Source organism: Carya illinoinensis, chromosome 3 (genome assembly GCF_018687715.1).
Source record: "Carya illinoinensis cultivar Pawnee chromosome 3, C.illinoinensisPawnee_v1, whole genome shotgun sequence".
In the NCBI taxonomy this organism is placed as follows: domain Eukaryota; kingdom Viridiplantae; phylum Streptophyta; class Magnoliopsida; order Fagales; family Juglandaceae; genus Carya; species Carya illinoinensis.
The window spans coordinates 24,182,625-24,195,710 of NC_056754.1; positions in this window are offsets into that span (position 1 = coordinate 24,182,625).

Here is a 13,086-nt window from a genome sequence, read left to right on the forward strand (position 1 = left end):
AGCGAATGAGAATGCCATGGTGGATGGTTTTTGGGGTAACAGAGAATTCTCTTTACAGTAGTCCAGTGTTCTGTAGTTGGATAGTTCATATACTGGCATACTTGCTGACTACAAAGGCTAGGTCTGATCTCGAAATGATAGATACTGTAGTAAGCTAATTGTGTTGTAGTAGAGGGTTGGGTCACTGAATGGGTCACCTTTAAAGAGTGATAAGTTGGCTATTGTCGACATTGGAGAATTCACTAGCTTTGCATGAAGCATATTTATTTTCTTCAGTAAATTAAGGATGTACTTTTGCTGGGAGAGGAAAAGGCCGCGTGCATCAGGTAGGGCCTCAATGCCCTATTAATAGTGAAGTGGCCCAAGGTCCTTAAGTGCAAAATCTTTCTTAAGACTAGTAATAATAGATTGTAAAAGAGAGATTTGAGGCCTGGTTATAATGATGTCATCAACATAAATGAGTAAAAGGATGACTTCGTTTTGTGACCTGAAGATAAATAATGACGTATTAGACTTTGAGGCAGTGAAGCCTAGTTCCACAAGTTTAGTGTTGAGTTTTGAGAACGAGGCTTGGGGTTCCTTTTTGAGCCCATAGAGAGGTTTGCGACGTTGACAAATATAATTGGAGCAGGATGTGTCGGAGTAGCCAGGAAGTTAAGTCATGTAAACATCCTCTTATAAGTTGCTGTATAAAAATGCATTTTTGATATCAAGTTACCCAATGGGCCAATTTTGTAAGACTACAAAAGAGAGAATTGTTCGAACAGTTGTTGGTTTTACCACTGGACTAAAAGTCTCATCATAGTCAATACCTGGTAACTGACGAAACCCTTTTGCGAGAAGACAGGTTTTGTAGCATTTGATGGAATCATCTGCTTGTTTCTCGATTTAGTAGACTCAATTGCAGCCTACTATGTTCATGTTGGGCTTAGGAGGGCCTAAGACCCATGTACCACTGTCTGGTAGTGCCTAAAACTCATTAGTCATTGCCTATCTCCAAGTTGGGCTTTTAGATGTAATTGGAAAGGATGTGGGTTCAGTTTCTTGGGCCTCAATGCAGATCAGTAGGGCTCGTGGTGTGGGGATCATATCAAAAGGGAGGTGTTTGAGCTTGTGTATATGATTTTTTGGATCTAATTACTATAAGGTTGTAGGGTGTGGGTAGGGAGGTACGGATATAAGCTCCAACATCCTTGATTGTTGGTGAGGACCTAGAAGAGGCTTGATAAATCATAGGGGTGGAGATTCAGGTGGGGTATGAGGTTCACTGTATGGGGTGGTGGTAGGGTGGGGAAGACACAGAGAGGATGGCAATATTGTGGGAAAAGAGGTTGTGTCTTGGGAAGAAGAGGTGGAAGGTTGAAATGGGAATCATGATTTGTCAAAGATCACGTGACAAGAGATGTAGATGTGACCGAATGAGACCTGCAGGCAACGATAACCTCTGTGATTTGGGCTGTAACCAAGAAAAACACATAGGTCAAATCAATAATCCATTTTATGTGAGTGATATGGATGGAAGTAGGGCCAACAAGCACACCCAAAGGTGTGCAGGAATGTGTAGTTCGAGACCTTTTTGAATAAAAGCTCAATAGGGATTTTGTGATGTGTAAATGGGGAAGGGAGTCAATTTATGAGGTAAGTGGTGGTGACAAATGCATCGTCCCAATATTGTTGTGAGATAGAGGCAATGGTCATAAGTGTGAGGCCAGTCTTGACAATGTGTCAATGGCAGCACCTCAACAGAGCCATTTTGCTTGTGAGTATGTAGGCACGATATGCAATGGGTAATACTAGAGGTGAGAAAGTGGGATCTTAGGGCCTGAATTCTCTTCCCCAGTTAGATTGAACACTCTTTAATTTGCATTGAAAGTATCTCTCGATCTAGGTTTGGAAATTGATGAAGATACGTACAACTTGTGATTTGGAATCAATAGGGAACAACCATATAAATTTGGAAAAATCATCAATGATGCTTAAGTAATATTTATTTCCATGAACATATTACGTGGGTGATGGACCCTATACATCAATGAATATCAATTCAAATGGACTAGATGAAATAGAAATAGACAAATGGAAAGGTAATTTATGACTCGTTCCTAGTTGACAAGCATGACAGACTGGAAAGGTTTTATTCTTGATGATTGCAAGATGATGTTTGGATATGATTGCTTGTAGTGTGCACAGAGTAGGGTGCCCAAGGTGAGCATGCCATTGTGGAACCGATACTCTTTCGCCAATGTAAGAAGATGGACTTGCGGAGGAAGGTAATGGTAGTGTGTAGAGGATAAAGCCCATTTTTATGTGAACCTTTGATCGAGAAAAATAGCTCCCGAGTATGGATCCTTGACACAAAAAAAAAAAAAAAAAAAGAAGGGTGAAACTTAAAGTTGACATTGTTATCTTTTGTGAATTGACAAACTGACAGTAAATTATTTTTGATTTCAAGAGCATGTAAGATGTTATTGAGGAAAAATGATTTTGAAGATGAGTAAAGGAGGGAGGAACCAGTGTGTAGGGTATGCAAACTTTGTCCATTGCCAACTTGGACTTCATCTGGACCTGTGTATGTGTCTGCATTGAGAGTAAGGTTGTTGAGATTGGAGGTAATGTGGGTGCTACCACCAGTGTCAGGATACTATCAATGTCAGGATACCATTTTTGGTCATATTATAGTGCTGTAAGTGGAGTGGGAGTTGTTGGAGGATGAGCTATGTATGCTTTAGCAGTTAGTGAGGTTTGGAATTGTTGATCAAACCTATGCCAAAGTTTTGCAGCTGTATGATCTATTTTTTAGCATATTTGACACTAGGATTTGCTGGAATGAGAAATTTGCTAGGCTGAGGAAGCAATGGAGCCACGCCCCCTACTTCTAGAGCAATTGACAAACTGAGATGCACCACGATTGTGTGATGATGAACCTCGATGACCACGACCAATTGAAGAGGTGACAAGATGTGCTGAGGGTAGACTGAATTCAGAGCAGGTGTTTTCTTGGTCAAGACAATTTTCATTAGTGAGAAGGTGGCCATATAAGTCATCAAGGGATATGAGATCTAATTGAGTGGTGACAAAGGTGACTAGGGAGTCATAGGATGAGGGAAGACCAGTGAGGAGATAGGATGTAATTTCAGAGGTACTAAGAGGGTGACTGATGGCAGATAGAATATCATGGAGATGTTTGATCTTGGTGAAATAATCTGAGATAGAGAGGGATCCTTTCTTTAGAGTGGAGAGTTGGAAACGAGTGCTTAGAATGCAAACAGAGGAAGTGGAAGAGAACATTTTCTCCAATGTGAGTCAGACATCTCTAGAGGTGGTAAGACCAACGACTTGGGTAAGTAGGGATTCAATGGGGAGGATAGGATAGTACTAAGTATAATATGATCTTGTTGTGACCAGTGAGAGTAGTCTGGATTTGGGATTTGTATGGAAGAAGTGGGGGAGAAAGGGATAGTGATAGGTGGGCAGGGAATGGAGCCATCAAGGTAGCCAAAAAGATTTTGACCATGGAGATACAAGATTAGTTGAGCCCGTCATAGAAGATAGTTGTCATGAGATAGTTTAATAGTGATAAAGGGATGAAGTTGGGTGGGAGAGAGAGAATTAGCAGTGGATGTGGAGGAATTACTGGAAGAAGATAGGCTGGAGGCCATTAACGTATGTCTTTGTGGCTCTTCATACCATAAAAAAGTATGAGCAAACAGATTTTGTGAGAATGTTTTCCTCTATGTTTTCTAGAGGACCAACATATATTATTTATAGAAGTTTTTGATACATTTGAATATTTGAATATGTTACAAGAGTCTATCTGAAAAGTATATCAAATTTACAAAGAATTGTTATCTTCTAGATTTTCTCCCTGATCCATATCTTCACATTAGTTGTCATCTTGATGTGGTTTGTTTTCTTTTACTTTATCTAGTTGTTGAGTTTCTGTTAATCGATTAGGCATTACTCTTGAGATTTTGGTAATAATGGTTGGCCTTTAATGGCCAACTAAATGTTGTCAAATAAAATCTCCTTGTTTAAGGGTTTTATGGTGATTCTAGTGCTCTAGATTAGGGTAGTAAATATCATTTCTTTGAAACAATATTCTCTAGTGAAAAAGGCCTCTAGTTTAGGGGCAGTTTGAGTATGTTTATACTTTATCTATGTAGCACACCCAACTATTAGGTGAAGACGAACTCTAATTGACCACTTATGGCAGAATTACAAAAGCTGACCTTAAGGTACATTTTTTCTGCGTTAATTTCCTTGAACTCCAACATTGGTATCGGAGTGCATTTAAATGTTGTTCTTAATGAAATTACAAGCATGCATCTATGTTCATGCAAAGGTTGCCTCTACTTATTCATGATATAAGTATGACTATGTTATTATTTGCTTGCATTTATTATGAGATAACATGCCATGTCTCATTTCGGAATATAATTGAGCCTCTAGTTATACATTCGATACCCTTATTTTTCTTATGCGTTTGAGCCTCTGTTTGTTGAGCAATATAAAATATAACCATGTTTTTTACGTTTAACATTCTAATCAAGTCATGGCTAATGTTTGTCTTGAAAAGAACTATCATAGTTACTGACTTCCCAGCCTCTATATGTTTCTTTTATAACCACAAAAAGAAAATGCAAAGGCTCATTGAGCAATCATGGTTCTACCTCTGTACATTTCTACTTGTTATTAGTTGTCGTGGAAAACTAATAATAATTTTTTGGCATAATTATTATTCTCATATTTTACTATTTTATCTATGTATTTCATGTTATTACATGAGATTAATTATTTGATATGAAATTACATGTAAATTATTATTATAAGTTTTTTTGAATTGATAACATGTGATTTATGAAATAATTTTATCACAAAGTTTGTTAGGTATTTTATTTATTTTGGCATGCAAATGCTTTGGGAAGTAATAAATAGTAGAAGTATGGTTGAAATTAAATTGATTTTACCTCCCATACAATTCAAATTTGCGAGAAAATTAAGTTGAAAGTTAATAATTAGACATTGTGGGTCAAGAGATGATTAGGAAGTTTAGTGGATTTTTTATCTTGCGACATGTCTAAATAATTTTTTCTTTTAAGTTAGATTGACATGAAAAATTTCTTAAGGTGTATGTGTATGTATAGCATCTTATTTGTACCTATTTTGTAGTGAAATGACATCCAAGAATATTGCTGTCGACTTAAACAAAATGGAGATATTAAAAGAGAATTATGATATTTGGCATTGCTATGAAAGGATCATGAAGCATTTGAGAATTGGCTCAAGAATGATCGATATGCAAGTTTTACTACTTTAAACAACATGCACAATAACCTTATTGGTGAGTTTGAGGAGTATATCATTACTCAAAATATTTGGTAAGCACTAAAAGTGTACTTTAGGACGACTTCTTTCATGAGGTTGAGTGGGTTATTCGTGAGATTTGATTCCTACAAGATACGATTTAAACACACGATAAATCAACATTGTAGAGTGATGTTAATCATGATTTGCAAACTCAAGGTGGTAAAAAACAATCTGATCGATAAGCAACAAGTTCTATAACGACCTAGCTCATAGGGCCTAGGCCTAGCTTCCCCAAGACTCGAAGCTCATCCCTAAGACCCTCTCCATCGCCGCCGCTACCCCCCTCCCCCCGACTTCTTTTCTGTTCTCTTTGTAGACAAACCAGTAGCCCCCCAATACATCTCTCTTCATCTATCATACTCTGTTCATCCCTTATCTCATTCTTTGTGATTTTTCACCACCAAGCCTAACACCAATTTGGCCTACACTGCTACTCTCCACTCAACCCTCGTTAGCCTTGCCCACGCAAATACACGGCACATCTTATGCCACTCCAACCTAGTATCCACCATTGCCTCTAGTGCCTCACTAGGAGTAAGTCTCTGTTCATGCTCTATACTTCTCAATCGGCCTCCCTCCCTTTCCTAGTGATCAAACCACCCTTTCGTACATTGTTCATCCAACTCCTCCGCCATTGAATGCCACTGCCATCTTTCTTTCTTTCTTTCTTTCATTTTTTTTTTTTCTCTTCTATTGGCATCATGCATCTATCACACTCCACGGCACCTACACCATAAGTCTTGTTGTTGATGTGCACCACCAAGCCAATAAGATCCTACCTCTCTCTCTCTCTCTCTCTCTCTCTCTCTCTCTCTCTCTCTCTCTCTCTCTCTCTCTCTCTCTCTCTCTCTCTCTCTCTCTCAAATACCCATTTGTCCAAGCCCATCATCATCTCCAACCAACACCATGAGCACGTCATCACAAGTCTCTCATTTTCCCCTCTCTCCTTTCCCTCTTTGATCTTTCCTCTCATTTCCTCTTAATTTCTCTCTCTGCCCCTCTCATCTCTCTCTCTCTCTCTCTCTCTCTCTCTCTCACCAACCACACATTTCCTATTATTGATAGAAACTCCACTGCATTACCACCATGACCTAGTCAAATGTAAGTTCCATGCTGTCAATCCCAATCTCACGCTGCACACCCTTGCGCTCCTCAAACCCGAGATGGGTCACCATCGATAGTAGGTAAACTTCTAGACTTTATGTAGAGTTGATTTTTGTTTTGATGAGCATTGGAAATTTGAATGGATTGTTGATATTTGGTAAGAATCTAAGCTTATTGAATTTGCACTATTGGGAGGCATTTCAGATGAGTGTATGCATAGTGGCAGTTGTGGATTTGTACAGTTGGGACATTGTGAAATTGATGTTTTGGTTAAGTAAGCATTGGGGATTTTAGTAGGTATTTGATAGAGTTCAAAATTATATATGGTGTTGTACAATTGGTTGTGGTTTATTTATTTATTTATTTATTTTGGAGGTGGTGTTGAGTGAATTTCAGATAGAGAGGATGAGTTATGATTAGATATTTTTCATGAATTCGCTGAGTTGAAAGAAGAATTTAGGTGAGAATGCCTCTGATGGGCAAAGTTCTAAAAGTTATTTTGTTGGTTTGGAGCTGAGTAGTAATCAGGTTAAAACAATAGGATTATAGTCATGGAGTTGTTTAGGCCTAGTTTGGATATGAGTCGAGATGAGATGGTTTGTGAATAATAGTGAAATAGTTGAGTTGAGATGAGATGAGATGAGTTAAAAATAGTTTGAGTTAAAATGCTTTATGAGGAAAAAATGAGAGAAAAGAATTTGAATAAAAATATTATAAAACTAAATTGTCGTTATAATGTAATTTTTTAATATTATTCTTATTTTGGATTTTGAAAAAGTTGATTCTTTTTTTTTTAAGTATGGGAAAGTTGTAATAATTAGACAATGATAATATGAAAAAAGTTGAAGATTTGAAATTAAAAATGTTTGTATTTGTTCAGATATTGAGGTTAGATGAGATAGGATGGGATGAGATGGAAACATCTCTCTATCCAAACCAGGCTTTACTTGTGTCAACTTATTTTAGATGTACTTGTTTAATTCTATTAATTTATAATTTGCATTAATTATGTTTAGGTGATGATTGATATTTGCACTATTGAGAGGCAATTCAGAGAAGTTGAAAAGCTTAGATCAGCAGTGCTACCATGCTAGACTTTGTCTAAAAATTGACTGAGATTGATTTTATGAAAATTTGTATGTTATTTTATGAAAACAACATCGATCGTTTTTCTACCATATTTCTTTGTATCTAAATGAGAAGCTAAAATATTTCTGTCATGACTGGTATAGACATGAACATTTTTTGTACTCTATTCCCAACAATATAAAAAGAAAAAAATATGAAATTAGAAAACTATTATATGATTATATGACACATTTCTATTCAACACTTTGTTCTGATAATGATATTTTGCATATGAAAAACCCTATGGCATGAAATTTTGTTTATGCTTCCATCTTGACCTCACCACAAGTGTAAAACCGTGGCTTCTGTTATTACGTTGTACTAACATCTTTGTTTCTGGGTGCATCTACTTTGAAAACAAAGTGATTTTCTATATAGTCTTTCTGGTATGCATACTTAGGGGAGATTTCATTTCTGTTTCTACTCAGTTTGGCCATTGGGGATAGTACAACCCTACTATAGTGGTTAAACTTGAAATTTGTTCTATTATTATACTGCTCAATTATGCTTATGCCAAAAGACTTTTATATATCTGATTATTGTAAATAAATGTTTCTATAATGTTGCTTTGATATTTCGATAATAAGTTTTTTCTACATTATGTAATTGGATCATGTTTATATACTATTATATGTTCACTGCTTACTAAATTATTGATAACTCACACAATCATCTCTAATATTTTTCAAATGATTTTGATGAACCAAGAATAGGAAGCAAGGGTGGGATTGATTGGGCATAGTGGGATAAGTTCCTAAGAGGCACATCTAGATTTACAAACTAAAATTAATTGCCAAAGGGTACAAGAAGCTATAAGAAGATCTTATTCAGGAACTAGTCATTCACTTTGGAGTGTTATTTTGGGATATTTATGTTGTTATTGAGACTTTATTGTGTTCTTGATTAATTATGTTGGAGTAATTTATTGATGTTCTTGTATAGGAACATATACGTTTGGTTTGAACAAATGAGTTTTATTTGTTATAAAGCCTTTGGTGTTTGGACGTGGTTTTAAGTGACAGGAACCAACTCTCTAACCCTCTAAGTATGGAGCGTTATAAATCCAAGCAATAATACACTCGCTTCCTACCTCTTAGGACACAATGAATTAGAATTAACGTACAATGAGAATATCAAAACCTTTGATGATATTTCATATCACTTGGAACTTGAGGCTAACTGTCAAAAGGCTGCCAAATCCAAACATTCATCATATGTGGTTGAATCTGGCTTGTACAAGGCATTTATGCCCAAATGTAAAAAACACCAAGATTGAGGTAGCTACTAGACATGTGTAAAAGGAGCCAGGACCTTAGGCACTGCAAGAAAGGCAAGCACGGAAGGAACAAGTCCAAACTAGATTCCTTTAACAATAAAAGAAATGCAAATTCAATTGTGACTATACAAATTTGAAGAAGATATAATCAGTTTATCTCTTTCTATTTATGTAATAAGCCATGTGATGGTTGCTCACTCCTAACCCATATAGATTGTTGATTCAAGAGCAACTAAGCATATAGCGTGAGATAGAGTCGAATTTGTGGAGTGTTTTTAGATTCCAGATGGGTGTTGTGATATTAAAATAAATGGAGCTAGCATGAAGATGCTAGGAGATGGTACCTACAATCTAAACTTGTGAGACGATCACACTCTATTACTCCACGATGTGCTATATGCTACTGAAATCAAATAAAATTTAATTTTTATAGTTACTTTAGTTGGACTTGGTTTTTGTATTTTATTTGAAAGCACTAAAGTTCTTATCTATTTAAACAATGCTTTTTATGGCTATGCTTTTCTTTGAGACTATTTTATGATAATGGATTTGAATTATTCAAATGTGAATGATTCTACTGTTTTTCTTACCGCATTTGATAATCTAGATTCATATAAATGGCATGCTAGGTTTAACCATATTTGACAAGAAATGATTACTAGGTTAGCTAAATAATGCCTAATAGACAATCTCGTTAAAATCTCATTGACCACTTATGAACATTGTTTGATGGGAAAAGCAAATAAGAAATGTTTAGAAAAGAAACTTGGGCATCTTTTTCATTGCAATTAGTTCACTCAAATATTTATGCTCCAATTAGTGTGAGGGCAAGACATGGGGCTATCTATTTCATCACATATATAGATTATTTTTAGGGATATGGTCATGTCTATTTAATCTTGCATAAGTCTTTAGCATTAGATTATTTTAGACAACACGTAAGCTTAGTTAAGAATCAATTAGACAAGAGTGTAAAGGCTTTAAGAACTAACTATGGTCTTGAATATCTATTTTAGCAGCTTAAAAGACTATTGTAAAAAAAATGTGGTTGACAATGTCGTATACACCACAGTAAAATGGCATGGCTGAAAGGAGAAGTTGGACACTGCTTGAGATGGTTAAGTAGATGATAGCGTAAGCAAACCTACCAATAGCATTTTGTGAGATGCATTTTTTACTATAGCCTACATCCTTAATTGAGTGCCCTCCGAATAGTTACCTTTCACTATGTATTAATTTTGGACTAGTAAGAAATCTAACTTGAGTAACTTATAGCCATGGAGTTCAGCAAACTTTATTCACGATTCCTCTAATAAATAAGGCACATTAGGCTTTAGAGGAAATAAGTGTATCTTTATAATGTATCTTGCTACTCTAAGGGATTTTTATTGATCAGTGAATAGCTTAATGGAAGTGTGTCTGAAATTTAGTCACAAGATGCGAATTTCATTGATGATAAATTTTCAAAAAGAGATGAGGTCAATAGGATTTTGGAAGTCCAAGAGGTTGTAGATCAAGATAAAACCACTTCAAGTATCATAGTTGAGAAAGAAGAAATATCTCAAGGTCCTATGAACAATGGAGTGACTTGGCTTCAAGTGGTAGCAAACAACTTAAGGGTTATCCACAACAACTCCAACCACCTAGAAGCTCATGCAAAAACGTTTCCCGCTGTTGATTTGAAATCAAATGGAAAACTTTCATGATAGTTCCATAAGATGATAATTAATCTATGATTATTCAAGAGACTCTCTCATCTTCTACTAAAGATGAGTGGATAAAGCCACTAAATAATGAAATAATAAAGTCTATGAGGATTAATCAAGTCTAGGATCTGATAGACCTACCACCAAGGTGTAAGACCATTAGGATCAAATAGATTCTAAAATTCAAACACAAAGCAAACGAGTCAATAGAGAGGCACAAAGCTTACCTTGCAGTAAAAGGATATACCCAACAAGAAAATGTAGATAATGAGAAAAACTTTTCTCTAGTAGGAAGGTTTGCCTCAATTCATCTGATTCTGGATATTGTAGCATATATGGATTTGGAACTCTACTAGATGGAAGTTAAGACGAATTTTCTCAATGGAGAACTAGATGAAGAGATTTGTATTGATCAACTCACGGACTCTGCGGTCTAAGGTCAAGAGCATTAAGTGTGCAAGCTCAAGCAATCTATATATAGCCTAAATTAATCATCTAGACAATAGTCTCTTAGATTCTAATAAGTCATTCCCTTGAATGATTTTACTATGATTGCAAAAGACTATTGTGTTTAAGTAAAAATTTTCAAAAAGAGTTATGACCATTGTCATTGTACATTAATGACATTCTATTTAGAGGTGTAACCGGTCCAGTTCGGTCCGGTTTTGGATAAAATCTAGGACCGAACTGATATGTACCAATTTTATATTTTTAAAAACCGATTACACACCAGTTACTCCCCTAAATTGGTATGTCCAGTTTTACTGATCAGGTCCGGTCCAGTCTCGTTTTTCGGTTTTAATATATTAAATATATTAGTATTACTAATGTAGTTATTAAAAGAAATTTATTGAGAAATTTATTAGGCAATAAAAGGTATTTAATATATATATTTTATACTTAAAACATATGATCAAATAAATATTAATGTTTAAGATTAAAATGTTATCTTATAAATTATAGTATATTATTTCATACATAATTATATATATTATATATAATATTAAAAATTAATAATATATATATATAATATGTGAACCGATTCCAAACAGAACCGATCGAAAACCGGACTGAACCAACCTGTCCGGGTTGATTTTCCAATTTGTCAGTTTATTCTTATACCCCTAATTCTATTGGTTGTAAGTCACAAGGGAATGAGTGTTGTCACTAAGGAGTAATTGTCCCACAACTTTGAGACAAAGTACACGGGTGAAACAAAATACATTTTGGAGGCAAAAATATATGGAAATTGTTCAAAGAGACTTCTATGTTTGTCTTAAGAGATTTGCATAAAGAAATTTCTTGAGAGCTTCCAAATGAGTATAAACCCATTGACACCCCTATTGTCAAAGGCGAGAGGTTAAATGAAGAAATGTGTCTCAAGAATTGAAGAAAAATAGAAAAGATTGTTCATGTTCCCTATGCTAGCACTATTGGTAACCTGATGTCCATAATAATATGTATTTAGCTAGACATATGCCATGCAATTAGCTTGGTTAATAGATTTCAATCTAACCTCGGATTGGCCCCTTGGAAAGCAATCAAGAGGATTTTGTAATATCTCAAAAGTTGCAGACTATTTATTGTCCTCTAAAGGTTTCATATTTATAGCTAAAAAATTACAGTGTGCTGATTGGGGTAATGACATAGATGAGCGCAAATCACAGCTTAGTATGTTTTCTTGTTAAACAATGGTACCATTATATGGAGTAGCAACAAACAACCTTGCATCGCTTTGTCCACCATGGAGGCAAAGTACATAGCCTAGGTATCAGCATGGGTACTTTTGATCCAGTGAGGATTTTTTGCAATAGTTTCGCTGCTCTCACATACGCTAAGGACCTAAAATATAATAGAAGAACCAAACATATTGATATCCAATACCACTACATCAAAGACATGGTTGTAGATAAGGAATTGGTCCTAAAATGTTATTCTACAAGTCACATGGTTATTGATCTCTTGACAAAGTTCATAGCAAAAGAAACTTTTATGGATAATGTTAGGAGTTTAAGAATTGCATAAATTGTAATTATAATTTTTCTTTCAGTTGATAAAGTAATGTAAACTTTCATATGAGATATTAAATGTGATACTTTTTACTTGATCAAAAGACATGTCTTGCATACACACAAGGTATGTCAATAGGCTAAGATTGGCTTACTCATGAGCAATCGCCTTTAGTTCTTGTCCAAAAGGAGATAAGCTGCATGACACAAAGATATATCACCTTAGTGGGAGTTAAGATGAGGTCCATTATAATTAAAAATTATAATTAAAAGGATGATGCATAGACATCTCACAATCCATGTAGCATGTAGTTAACTAGATGTGTGACCCACTTAGGCACTTTGAAGGCGAGCAAATAGAGAGATTTGCGTTAGATGCAAAAATGGTGTTTGAGCTAAGATTTGTATGGTGTTTGATATGGATATACACTCTTTGAGAAAGAGAAATCCATCATAGCATTGATTTCATTCTACATGTACTTATTCAACTAAATGT